A 14,584-nucleotide genomic window follows, 5' to 3' on the forward strand; every position below is an offset into this window, starting at 1 on the left:
CAATTCTCTAATTTATTCATGCATGCACTAAGGTATATAAAACTTCCCCTAAGAACTGCCTTTGCTGCATCCCACAAATTTTGGTATGTTGTCTCATTAAAATGAAGTTACTGATTGTTTCTGTGATTTCTTGTTTGACCCACTCATTCTTTAGGATTAAATTGTTTAGTTTCCAATTAGTTTTTAGTCTGTCTTTCCATGGCCCTTTTTTGCATATGATTTTTATTGCATCATGATCTGAGAATGATGCATTTATTATTTCTGCCTTTCTGCACTGAATTGTGAGGTTTTTATGTCCTAGTATATGGTCAATTTTTGTGTATGTGCCATGTACTGCTGAGAAGAAGGTGTATTCCTTTTTATCCCCATTCAGTTTTCTCCCTGTCATACCTACCCTCTCTAAAATTCTATTCACCTCCTTAACTTCTTTCTTGTTTATTTTGAAGTTGGATTTAGCAAACTCAGAGAGGGGGAGATTAAGGTCTCCCACTAGTATAGTTTTGCTATATATTTCTTCTTCTGATTCCCTTACCATCTCCTCTACGAATTTGGATGCTATACCACTTGTTGCATATATTTTAAGTAATGTTATTGCTTCATTCTCAATGGTGCCTTTTAACAGGATATAGTTTCCTTCCTTATCTCTTTTAGTTAGATCAATTTTTGCTTTTGCTTTATCTGAGATAAGGATTGCTACCCCTGCTTTTTTTACTTTAGCTGAGGCATGATATATTTTACTCCAGCCTTTTACCTTTACCCTGTGTGTATCCCTCTGTTTCAGATGTGTTTCTTGTAAACAGAATATTGTAAGAGATTTTTAATCCATTCTGCTATCCACCTCCATTTTATGGGGGATTTCATTCCATTCACATTCACCATTATGATTATTCTGTTTCTTTCCCTCCATGCTATTCCCTCCCCTGTTAATGCTTGTATTTTTTCTCCCCTTTTCCCTTCCCCTCCTTAATAGTTTTCCTTTTGGACACCGCTTCCCTCAGTATTCCCTTATCAGCTCCCCTCCCTTTTCCTTCCCTTCCCCCTTGCTTCTTCCCTCCCTACTAACCACCCCTCCATTTCATACCCCTTTCCCCCTCCTACTGCCTGTAGAATAATTTTATACTTAATGAAGTATGTTATTTCTTCTTCACACCAAGAGTGACAGGAACAAATCTCATGCAAAGCTCCTCTCTCTCCCCTCTTTCCCTCTAATATGATACATTTTGCTTCTCTTCTCCATAGAGTCCTATGCTTAACTGGTTGTGTTATACCCTCCTTGCACCAGACCCAATGAGGGAAAAGCTCATATAATACTCATCTCCCTCCCTTCTTTTCCTCTTCTATATTGTTTTTATGCATCTCTGTTTGTCATAATTTACCCTTTTCCACTTTATTCATTCCTCTTCTTCCATTGCAGTCCCTTTGTAGCCCTTAATAAGATTTTTTAAAATCATCATTTGGTATAATTTATACTCATACCCTCTACTTGTCTATAAACAGTTTGCTCTTATTAAATAACAGGGGGTGTGTGTGTGTGTGTGTGTGTGTGTGTGTGTGTGTGTGTGTGTGTGTTTTCCTTGTTTACCTTTCTATGTCACTCTTGCATCTTGTAGTTGGAGGTTGAATTTTACATTGAGCTCTGGCTTTTTCATCAGAAAGCTCTGGAAATCTGTTATATCATTGAATGACCATCTCTTTGCACGGAAGAATATGCTCAGTCTCGCAGGGTAGGTGATCCTTGGTTGTAAACCAAGCTCTTTTGCCTTGCGGAAAATTGAATTCCACTGCCTCCAGTCTTTCAGTGTAGAGGCTGCCAAATTCTGTGCAATCCTCACTGTGGTTCCTCAATATTTGAATTGTTTCTTTCTGGCCACTTGAAGTATTTTCTCTTTTACCTGGTAGTTCTTGGGTTTGGCCAGAACATTTCGAGGACTTTTCAATTTGGGATCTCTTTCAGCAGGTGCCAGGTGGATTCTCTCGATTTCTACTTTATTCTCAGGTTCTAGTATCTCAGACCAGTTTTCCTTAATGAGCTCTTGGAGAATGTTGTACAGGCTCATTTTTTCATCATGATTTTCTGGTAGGCCTATGATTCTCAGGTTTTCTCTCCTAGATCTGTTTTCCAGATCAGTTATTTTTCCATTGAGATATTTTACCTCTTTTTCTAATTTTTCATTCTTGTTGTTTTGTTTGACTAATTCTTGGTTCCTCATAGAGTTATTTGTTTCAATTTGGTTGATTCTGGTTTTTAGCAAATCATTTTACCTTGGTTAGTTTTTGGAATTCCTTTTCCATATCACACACTTTTCTTTTTAAGGAGCTGTTTTCTTCATTGTAATGTTTTTCTAATTCTGCAGTTTTAATTTTTGAAAGGATTATTCATTTTGTCTTCTATTTCTCGTTTTGTTTTCAAAGTTACTTTTGAGCTCATCTAGAAGAGCTTTCTGTGGTTGGGACCCGTTCCCTGTTGATGTTTCAGCTGTGGGTGTGAAGTCCACATTGTCTCCCTCTGAGTTTGGTTCCTCCCTCTGAGGATAGTAGGACTCCAGAGTCTTTGTCTTTGTAGTCTGCTTTCTACCCATTTTGAGGCAGGGCCCTAGCCACACACTTCCTCTGGGGTTCCCAAGCCTTTACTGTTTAAGGTTTTGCCCTGGAGCAATAGTTACTATGTTTTCGATGGTGGGGGGAAGGAGGGTTGGAGCAGGCTGGGTTCACTCTGCCATCCTGGTCCTTGGAGGTCCTGATAGGGGCTTTTTTTATTTCTGGGCTATGGAGTGGTAGTCCCAGGAGTATTTGCTGGCCTGGACAGGAGCCCTGCATTTGGTTCTTACCTTGCTCTTTCCAGTCCCAGCCCTTTGGTGAAAGGCCTGGTAGTGGCCCTTGTGGTTGGTGGGACAACTTGCCCCACACATTGGTCAGGCCTCCTCCCGGCCTGCCCTGTGCAGTCGCTTCCAGGCCTGCCCCTCTCAACTTCGTTTTTTTATGACAACTTCCCATGCCTAGTGCGTTTCAGTTCCTTTTTTGAAGAAAGTATTTATTGTATATAACAATACATGATTCTTTAGATCTTTTCATTTCTTTATCCTGAATTGTATTTTTCCACATGTATTTTTTTTTACCATACTCTTCTGTACCTATGTTTACATTGTAATCACTGATTTTGAAGGTAAATTTTTGAGGATCTTGTCACATTTTTGGTAGGACATCCCTAAATCTTTGTCCACTGCAATAGATGCCAGTGTATAAATTGCAATTTTCTTCATAGTAATCTCCTGGCATTTTTTCATTCTGGGAAAGATAATCAAGTGCCCCATGAAATGGTATTTTTGTTGCCTTTAGACACACAATGAAACTATCAATTTCTTTATTCACCCTTACAAAGAGAACTGGTGAATTGTCTTTCCATTAACTACAACTTCTTTATGTTCATTTAGAGGAAGAATACAAATATTGGCAAGAACCTCGAGCACTTTTATCAGTTCATTGATCATTGGACAAAGATCTTGTATTTTACATACTAATAGTTAAATTCATGTTTGTAAACAGTCTAATCATTGTAATTTTTTTTAAATCACCCCCTACCACCTTTTCTGCCACTTTGCTAGCATTACTTGGGGAGCAGGAGGAGTTTGTCATGACTGGGTAGGGTCTGGGAGGTTAGTGCATTTTATACTTTTTTTTTCCTCTTTCATGGGTCACCAGGGCCAAAGAATTCTCTTCCTAAGAGCCAACTTGCTGATTTTAAGCCTCTTGGCCTTGGCTGGTATGGTTCTTAGACAGCAAATTCATTGAGTTGCAGATTCCTTACTCAAAGCGGTTCCAGCCTGGTGAAACCTGAGAGCAGAGTGGTGTACTTTAAAAAGCAGTGGACTAAGTCCCTTCACCTCTGTGGACCAAAGTTTCCTCATCTCTAAAAAAAGGAGGTCAGACTAGATGACTTCCAAGATCCCTTCTGGCTCTAAATCTATGATTCTGTGATCCATTGTCTAACCAATAACACTCCTCTCATTCACCAATCACATTATTAACACTTACACCTCAGACTTCACTATAATTGTTCTCCAGTTTTCTAATCAATGTTTCATGTAATTTATCTGCAGTTTAATCTTATTCTACTAAATTGTAACCTCTAGGATGGCAGGGATTGTGCCTTATCTAAACTTCGTATCTCCTACCACAATATTCTTCACATAGTAGGCACTTGATAAATGCTTGTTGCATAATTTGTTTGAACTGTTTGATCAAACTGCCATAGATATTCTAAGGCAAAAGTCTTTAACCTTCTTGGTGTAATGGATCCTTTTGGCAGTCTGTCAATCCTATAGACTCCCTTTCTGGATATTTTTAAACATATAAAATAAAATAGATGGGATTATACAGGAAACCAACTATCCTGAAATACAATTATTGAAATTTTTTATAAACCACAAACTCATGGACTCCCTGAGGTGTGTTCTAAGGGGATCTATGCAGATTTATACTGAGAAGTGAAATTCTCACATGAGAGCAGAACAAATTTGTGGTGTAGTTTCATTGTTCAGTAGTTTTTCAGTCATGTTCATCTCTTCATGACCTTATCTGTTGTTTTTTTGGCAGTGATACTGATGTTTGCCATTTCCTTCTCCAGCTCATTTTACAGATGAGGAAAGTGAGTCAAACAGGGTTAACTGACTTGCCCCAGGTCACACACAAGTCTTTGAGGTTCAATTTTAACACTAGCACAAATTTATGTTGGGTCATTGTATTACCACTTACATTATCTGCATGAAGGAACGTTCTTCTGGTTATGAAACTGTGTGCCTTAAATTCCACCAGCAGTTTTCCTGTCCCTGCAAAGGAAAATGCTAAAGCCAGCAGCAAGGGTAAACTATCAGATCTGAAGATCTTTGGGACATAACTCTGGTAGCAGCTGCAAAGGAGATTCCTCTTCTCTCTGTCATCTTGTGTCATCATGGGTTTCTTGGTGTACATAAAAGAACAAAAATTAGTTTCAGGAAAAAATTTTGTACACAGAAAAATTTAGAATGCATATCATGGTCTTTAGTTAGACTAAAATATTTAGTTTTGTTCTTAACATTCAAAACATATTTTAGAAAAAAACCTGTGGTATTTGACTTCTCATTGGAACAGTATGAAATCCCTTTAAACTGAAGGCAAAGTACATCAGCATTGGGTGAATAGTGATGTTATTCTCCATTCTGTCTTTGAAAGTACACATTTCCTTTCAGTTTGTTCATTTGATTTTGAGTTCTCTACTTTTAACCATTTTTCCCCTGTGCTACACTGAGAAATCCTTTGACAGATTTATTGATGAAACCTACAGATTAAGTTTTTTCTTTTATTTCTTGGTTAAGAAGCAATTTATCATAGATCAAAATTTTTTCTACTTTCATATTACTATGATTTTAAGATGCCCTTCTACATAAAAATTGAGAAAATGGACTTTATTTTCTTAATGCTACACATGATATTTGGTGAATATACAGCTCATGAAAATATAGTTCATATTTATTGAACATTTAGATTATCACTGCTTTCTGAAATTATTTGTAAAACATGTATCAAATTAAAGTGTATGAGATTTGATAAAGTTTTTCTCCTCATGTTGATTTTTAAAAACTTTATTACTAAGGGAAAAATCATAAATAAAACATGTAGTTTTATATTTAGACTTGGTTTGGGATAAAATGAACATATTTTTAACTCCTGTTCAAAGATGATAAAAACATTAAAATTTAGCTATTTCTTTTTCATGGGTTCTTTTTCTAGCCATGAAAAATGACTACATTTTCAACCATTTTTTTCATCATCTCTGAATAGTCAGTATTTCTCTAAGATTACATATGTAGAATATATGTTGTACAGTACTCCTCCTCCCCAGTTAATTTTAGCAGTTGTCCCTAAAGGAAATCCATCTTTAAAAAAAAACCAAGATATAATATATTCTTGTATATCCTTATTCTACGTGTAATTTAGAATGAATAACTAGAAAATCATGTTAGAAATTTCATATCTCATCAACCATAAATAGTTTAATAGTTCTCTTGAGTCTGAATCAAGTTAATCATTTTGCAATCAACAACTTGTTCTCTGTATCTAATGCCATTTCTTAGCTATATTTAACATCCATTGAAAAGTATTAGTTTTTATGGATAGATGATTCAGCCAATGAATGTACAAGTTATTGTAATAATAACTTGGCATACAAGGCACTTTTGTTCCTAAAGATGAAAGCACTATCATACTGTTTCTTCTCACTCATGATTGCTGTAATCTGAGGTCAGCAGTTTTAAATAGCAATTTTTTTAACTTGAATTTTTTTTGCACCTAAAAATACTTACCTTAAAACAAGTTATTTAACTGAATTTTTCACTTTTCATTCACATATTGTTGAATCATATAGTTCTCTTCTAAGTGATTAATCAGCCAACAGTTTATTAGGCACCAGTCTGAATGGCTAATTAGTTACATTTTTAAATGATTATTAGTCCTAAGTGGTTATTCAACTAGCATTTAATTTATTAAGAACCCACTATATAGAATTTAAAGATGTGAAACAGTTCCTATCCTCAAGAAGCTTACATTATATAGGAGGAGACAACATGTGCATAAATATATAGAAAATAAATAGTAATTTGGGGGAAAGGTACATACAGATTCAGTTATCAGTTGAAAGACTTCATGTAGAAGTTAGTGCTTGAGCTGAGCTTTGAAGGAAACTAGTGATTTTAAGGCATGAGAGTACAAGACTGTGTAATGTCACAGAGATGAGATATGGAATGGCATGTTGGAGGAACAATGAGAAGGCCAGTTTAGCCGAATCACAGAGCCCATGAAGAGAGAGGAAAGGTAGAGTAGGCCTTGAAAGGTGAATTAGAGCCAAATTATGTTGGGCTTTATGTATGCCACATAGAGAGGTTTATATTCAATGCTAAAGAAAATAGGGAGCCCCTGGAATATGAGCAGAGGAGGGATGAGGTCAGACCTGCATTTTAGATGTATTGATTTAGCTTGAAAAGAAGGATGGACTAGATTGATGATGAAACTTGAGACAGGGAGAAGAGTTAGGAGCTTATTGCAATAGTTCAATCAAGAGATGATATGGTAGGGCAGCTAGGTGGCGCAGTAAATAGAGCACCAGCCCTGGAGTCAGGAGGACCTGAGTTCAAATTCACCCTCAGACACAACACTTACTAGCCGTGTGACCTTGAGCAAGTCACTTAACCCCAATTGCCCTGCCTTCCCCCTCCAAAAACAAAAACAAAAACAAAAAAAGAGATGATGTGGGTCTGAACTAGGGAAGCAACTTATTAATGGAGAGAACAGGACAGCTGGGAGAGATGTTTAATAAGTAATATTGACAGGATTCACTAGCTCATTACATATGCATTGCAAGCAAAGGAGTATAGGGTGTGGGGTATTGTATTACTAAGACTATGAACGCGGGTGACTAAAATGTTAATGCCATCAACTCCCAAGCTGGTAATAAAGTTCATTTCATTTTGTTCTTTATTTTTAAGCTAAAATGGATTTGAAGAAGTTCAGAAGAGAGATTTGAGAGGAAAGATTACAATGAGTTTGAGAGGCCTCCAGGACATCCGGCTCAAAATTTCCAATAGGTAGTTAGTGATGCAGACCTGGGACTCAGGAGAGTTTGAATTGAATCTCTAGGTCTGAGTCATCTGAATTGGGATAATAATGGAACCCATAGAAGCTGATGAGGTCACCAAGACAGAAAAGAGTTCTAGGGGACAGCCTCAGGTTTGCTGACAAAAGATGGCATAATACAGTAATTCAGCAAGGAGTACTGAGAGAGAAGTCAGACAGATAAGAGAACCATGAGAGACAGCAACATCTTTTTAAAAACTGTTAAGGAGAGAGTATCAGAAAGAGAAGGTAGTCAGCAATATCAAATGCAACTAAAAGGTAAAAAAACTTGAGGACTGAAAAAATGCCATCTATTTGGACAATTAAGAGAATGTTGGTAACATTGAAGAGCAGTTTCACTTGAGTAATAAGAAGACAGAGTGCAAAGGATTGAGAAGTGAGTGAGAAGAGAGGAGGTGACAGCACTTAATTCTAGGAGTTAATGAGTGGATGTGGAAGGGAGGAGACTATAGATAGGACAGTGCCATGAGATGGCTGGGTCAAGTGAAGGGTTTTTTTTTTTGTTTTTTAAATAATTGGAGGACACCTGGGCATATTTATGACACACAAAGAAAGGATCCAGCAGATAGGGAAAGGCTGAAGATTAGAAGGGGAGGGATGATTGTGGGGCCAATTTGTTTGAGAAGATTGAAGGGAATAAGATCAAAGGCACTTTTAGAGAGGTTGTTCTTGGAGAGGGGATAGAGTTTAGAATAAGAATCATTGCAGATCTGTGCCCTGAAAAATCATAATCTGAGAGTTTTAAGTAACAAAGGTCAAATTTAAGAAATGAAATGTGATTTTTAAAATAACTCAAATGATTTTTGTTTGCAGAGATATTAGATAGAGATTTCTATAAAGTGAAAAAAAAACAGGAGGCTTAGGAAATAAAAGCCTCGCTTTGTGTTCCCTTGCAATAAAGTTTAGAGATTGACAAGTCTTTATGAGTTAACATCTAACCCATTTAGATTTTAATAACTGCATTATTAGAAATGTCATTATAGTGAGACATATACAGATTTTTGACTGTACACATGGAGACTATTCATCTTAAATAGAGATTTTTTTTCCTCTTCCCCAGAAGAAAACTAAAATATAAGCATGTGAGATTAAATTGACATTTATTTAATACCTTTTTAAAAGCATTCTTTATAGATCTGTTTAGCTTGCTAATTTAGCCTAGAAAAACATCACTTGTTATGTAATTTGATTTACTTATTATTTTGAATTTAAACCATTTGTGGGGTGAATGGAAGTATTCAGACATCTACAGATTTACTAATTTAATTCACGTGAAATGCTTTAATTTCTGTTACAAAAACACAGGTTTCCAGGGCTTAAGGAATATAACATTTAAGATTTTATCATAGTTCATGAGAAATCAGCAGGAACTTGAGACCACAAGGAACCATCCACATTAGAGGAAAACAAATTATTATGCTTTGGGGAATTAGTTTCAATGTATTAAAAGAGAACTATTTTTTATAAAGACTTCTGAGAGAACAAAAAGGAGAGGGGAAATCCTCAAAGTCATTGAATACATCTTTTGCCTACTTGAATTTTGTCTCATCAGTCTCATTTTAGATACTAACAGCAGAGACCATTTTATTTTTGTCTTCTTATTCCCAGAACTCAGTATGGTTTCCAGTACATTACATATTTATCTTAATGGACTTCGGCAAACTAAAAGTTTATAGAAATTGGGACATTTTATCATTCCCTGTTTATTTCTTGTTTTAGTTTCATTCACATGCTGCAAAAAGCAACAATTTCTGAAATGGGCAAGAGGCCCCAATCCAAGTTCTTGTCACCATGTCAGTCACTGTGTCTCATAGAGTTAAGGGGGTTCATCTGGCAAAAGCCCAGGCTACATTCCTACACCAGAGAGACCAAAAGATTTTGGGGTGTTTGGGAATATTTGAAATGAGCTTTTCCAGTATTAATACCTAAATGTGATGCTTGTTTTTCACAAAACATTTAAATGCAGAAGTAGCTATTAATTTTTTTATTTGTTTGAGTTTTGTATCCAAGCAGTCTTAACAACTTGACACAACAAAATTGGAGATGCCTACACTGACAAAATTTTTCCCTTTTAAGTCTTTTAAAAATACTGTTTTTATTAAAATTTTGTGGCATTCTCAATAAAACAGACTAAATAGCAAGAATAAAATAATGCATAAAACCTGAAACTCCCAAGCTGGCAATAAAGTTCATTTCATTTTGTTCTTTATTTTTAAGCTAAAATGGATTTGAATTATCTAAAACATTTGATCTCATTTGAGGTATTTGGTAGGGAATTTATGATGCAAATATACTGTTTGATTTAGCAAAAGTGATTATTGGAGAAATTACCTTGAGAATCTTTGGGGAGTTCTACATCTTTATTACGTGAGTATTCTTCATACTTATACTACTTTACTAACTTTGACCATTACTGTTTCTTAAATAGATTCTTAGTAGGTTGATTTCTTAAGAGATTTTCAAAGGACATTCAGTCATTCAGTCAATAAACTAAGTACTGTCTACTATGTACCAAACACTATGTTTAACACTGGAGATACAAAAAGAGGCAAAAGATAGTCCCTGCCCTCAAGGAGCTCACAGTTTAATGAGGGGAGACTGCAAGCAAACAGATATGGATTAGCAAACTAAATAAAGGATTGATAGGAAATAATCAAAAGAAGCAAGGCACTGGAATTAAGAGGCATTGGGAAAAGACTTCCTATATAAGATGGGATTTAGTTGGTACTTAAAGGAAGCTAGGGAAACCAGGAGGTAGAAAATATGAAGGAAGGAAACATGAAGGACAGCCAAAGAAAATGCCCAAGAGCTGAGAGATGGAGTGTCTTGTTCGTGGAATAGCCAGGAAGCCAGTGTCACTGGGTCAAAGAGTAAAAATTGGGGAATAGTATAAGAAGACTGGAAAGGTAGAAAGAGGCAAGGTTATGAAAGGCTTTGAATACCAAACATAGGATTTTGTATTTGATGTTGGAGTTTATTGAGTAGGGAAATGACAAATGACACAGTTGATCCTGTCCTTTAGAAAAATCATTTTGGGGGCTGAAAGAAGGATGGATTGAACTCATCACTACTTTATTTTCTTTCCTACTTCAAAGAGATGAATGATATTTGTTTTTAACTTGTTTTCTGCTTCTTTAGGTGTTTTGAGTTACATTCATAAAATCAAGTTCACTTTCTTCACTGTTGCTTCCCCTTACTGCTTCCTATGCTGTCTTTTTCAAGGACCTCAGTATTCATACTGATCACTTCTTAAACAACCCAACCTTTCAGTTTCTTGACATCCTTAACCATAGCAAGCTCCTTATGATTGTAGCTTGCCAATTAACATGGTTATACCTTAGAGCTCACCGTGTCTAAAGTTGCATTACTTTAATGAAGTCAGAATTATAAATTCCACACTATAGCTACAACTTCCTTTCCTCCTACTTTCTCCTACATGCACTAATTCTCTTCATCCTTATCATCACAAATGCTGGGCCTAGACCCTTGACCCATGCCTATTTTACCAGTGCATCACCTATTTTTTTTTTCTATTTCCTTTGATACCCAGGCTTGACCCCTGACCAACCACTGAATGTTTCACTAGCTACTGCCCTTGAATCCCTCATTCCCTTGATTTTGTGCCACTCCTAGCCTGCGAATCCTCATCCCTATAATTTTATTTTATAAACTTTCACAATATAATTTTTCCCCTTCTGTTCTAGGGCTGCCAATCATCACTGGACTTGACTTAACAATTGACTTGACAACCCACTATGAATTTATGGTACCTTGCTCCTAAGTCTCTATATTCATATCTCATTTCTCTTCACAGCTTCTGTCCTATATCTGTAACTCCCTGCTGAACACTGAGTACCTGGATGTCTTACAGTCATCTCAAACTCATCATATCCAAAACAATTCATCATCTTTCCAAATGAACCTACCTCTCCTCATTTTAGCATTTCTGTCCAGAGTACCACCATTCTTCTACACAGGTTCACAGTCTAGGAAACATCCTTAACCCTCTCCCCTTTTATACTTCATATCCAATCAACTGTAAGTCTTGTTGAGTCTGTCTCCACAAAGCCTCCTTTATCACTTTTCTTCTCTCCATTTATACTACAACCACCTTAGTTTAGGCCTTTATTCTCTTCCCTAGATTATTGCAAGATACTCCAAGCAGATATTCTTGCATCTAGGTCCTCCCTTCTCTAAATGACATTACACATAACTGCCAAATTGATACTCCACAAAAATAAATTTGACCACACCTATCCAGTTGTAGTGCTTGTACCATTCTGCTCTCTCCAGACAGTGTTCCTGGACTAACTGCAAGGCTATATAATAAAAAATATAGACATGTCAGAGGAGAGGAAGCAGGACTACATAGAGTGCATACATGCCCAGGAGAAGTATGACATAGACAATGTCATAGCAACCCATATCAAATAAGACTTGACAAAAAGTACAATCCCACCATTGTGCAGAAGAACTTTTGTAGTTTTATGATACGTGAGACTAAGTACTTCATCAACTTTACCTCGGCCAAGTTCTTCTTTTAAAGGCTGGTTAGAGCATGGAATATGCTACCTACCGAACAATACGTCCAAATAATAAATAATAAGACTGTAGACTTATTCTAAATACTAGAGACTGAAATCTTCAACATTCCTGTGGAAACACCTTGGTCTTTATTGTGTCATAATATGATGACGTCCTATGTACTAGTTTGTTGTGATTATAAAGCATTTAGCAAAGCAGCTCACATTTCTGTTTCTGTCCCATACTTCATCCTTCATCCCTCCCTCCCAAAATTTAGGGGGTTTTGTTGTTGTTTTTAGAAAAAGAAGACAGATGACCAGTCTGTTCCTAGCCCAAAACATGTTGGTGGCTCCCTGCTAATCCTAGGATAAAACACAATTTTCTGGCATTTAAAGCCCTTCACAGTTTGATTTTTCCCAGACTGATTACACATTATTTCTCCTCATATACTCTCTAGTCCCACCAAACTGGCTTATTTGCTATTTCAAAGACACAGCATTTGATCTCCCATCTCCTTGCCTTTGTCCACCATGCTTGCTGTTCTCTTTTCTCCTCAGTCTGTCCCTTGAAAACCCTGATTCCTTTGAGTCTCTACCTGAGTCCTTACCTGATTCTCCCAGATTTTTTCTCTCCCTTTCCCTAGAGTTAGTTTGTATTTATTTTCTGTAATCTTGTATTTCTTTGCTTTCAAACATGCAGTGAGTATTCTCCAAGTGGAAGGTAAACTCCTTGAAATTAGTGACAGTTTTAGTTTAGTCTTTATATCCCCAGTACTGAGAACTGTGCTTGGCACAGAGTGGGCATTTTATTTAATTATTTTTTTTTTTTTGACTGCCAAATCATACTTTCTTTTTTTTATCAAATGCTTTATTAACTTCTAGTTTACATCATACATTTCTGCAAGATTTTGAGTTACAAATTTTCTCCCTTTTTTCCCCTACCCACCACCCCAAAATAGCGATCCCACTGGATATCCCCTCCTCCAATTTGCTCTCTCCCGTATCTTCTCCCATACCCCCTCCAAATTTCCAATAGGGCACGGTAGATCTCTATGCCGCAGTGCCTGTAAATCTTATTTCCAATTTACATGTAAAATAATATTGATAATAGTGTGTGTGTGTGTGTATATATACATATATGTGTGTGTATGTGTGTGTGTGTGTGTATTTTAAACATTTGATTTTAAAACTTTTAATTGCAGATTCATTCCCTTCTTCCCTTATGACCCACCCTTACTGGAAAGATAAGCAATTCAATATAGGTTGTACATGTGTAGCTATGCAAAACGTTTCCATAGTAGATATAATGACTATATTTCCCTCCCTCCTGTCCTACCTCCCACTTGTTCTATTCTCTACTTTGATCCTGTTCTTTTTTAAAAGTAGGTGCTTCCAACTTCCCTCTCCCCCAGCCTGCCCTCCCTTCCATCATCCACCCTCTCATCACCTTCCTCCCTATTCTCCTGTAGGGTGAGATACCCTATTTAGTGTATATGTCATTTCCTCCCCAAGCCAAATTCAATGGAAATAATATAAGTTCCCTTTTGCCTTCCTATTCTTCCCTTCCATTGTAACCATTTTCCCTTATGTCTTCTGTATGAGATAGTTTACCCCAATCTGTCTCTCCCTATCTCCTCTCATTTTCTTCTCATTATATTCCTCTCACCTCTTAATTTCACCTTTTAAGTATCATCCCTTCCCGTTTAACTGGTCCTGTGCCCTCTATCTATGTATACCTGTACACATATATACACAGAATCACATATATATATTCATATGCCCATATATCCTCCTATATAGACATATATATCTGTGTGTGTATACATATATATATATACACACATTTCAATTCCCTTCAATTATTCTCATACTGAGAAAAGTTTTATAAGTTACAATTATCATTTTTTCATGTAGGAATGTTAATAGTTCAACTTTGATAAGTTCTTTATGATTTCTTTTCCCTCTTTATTTCCTCATGTTTCTCTTGTTTCTTGTATCTGAATGTCAGATTTTCTATTCAATTCTGTTTTTTCATCAAGAATGCTTCAAAGTCCTCTATTCCACTGAATGACCACATTTGCTCCTGAAACATCATACTCAGTCTTGCTGGGTAGGTGATTCTTGATTTTAATCCCAGCTCCTTTGCCCTCCAGAACATCATATTCCAAGCCCTTCGATCCCTCAGTGTAGAAGCTGCCAGATCCTCTGCTATCCTGATTGTGTTTCACAATATTCAAATTGTTTCTTCCTGGCTGCTTGTAATATATTCTTCTTGATCTGGGAACTCCAAAACCCAGCTATAATATTCCTACTTTCTTTTGGGGATCTTTTTCAAGAGGTGACTGGTGATTCTTTCAACCTCTATTTTGCCCTCTGGTTCTAAAACGTCAGGGCAA

The 14,584-nt window shown here is 36.5% G+C and overlaps 1 protein-coding gene and 1 pseudogene across 4 annotated transcripts in view; both read left to right on the forward strand.

Moving 5' to 3' along the window:
• Positions 1-14,584, forward strand: part of POLK (DNA polymerase kappa) — a 119,702-nt gene that overhangs the window by 12,799 nt on the left and 92,319 nt on the right. The gene's annotated exons all lie outside the window — the stretch shown is intronic.
• LOC138167567 (dynein light chain 1, cytoplasmic-like) lies at positions 7,836-13,091 on the forward strand (annotated as a pseudogene).

The sequence above is a fragment of the Petaurus breviceps genome, unplaced genomic scaffold (assembly GCF_028583685.1).
Source record: "Petaurus breviceps papuanus isolate PSGF00001 unplaced genomic scaffold, PetGlider_PUasm1.0 229, whole genome shotgun sequence".
Taxonomy (NCBI): domain Eukaryota; kingdom Metazoa; phylum Chordata; class Mammalia; order Diprotodontia; family Petauridae; genus Petaurus; species Petaurus breviceps.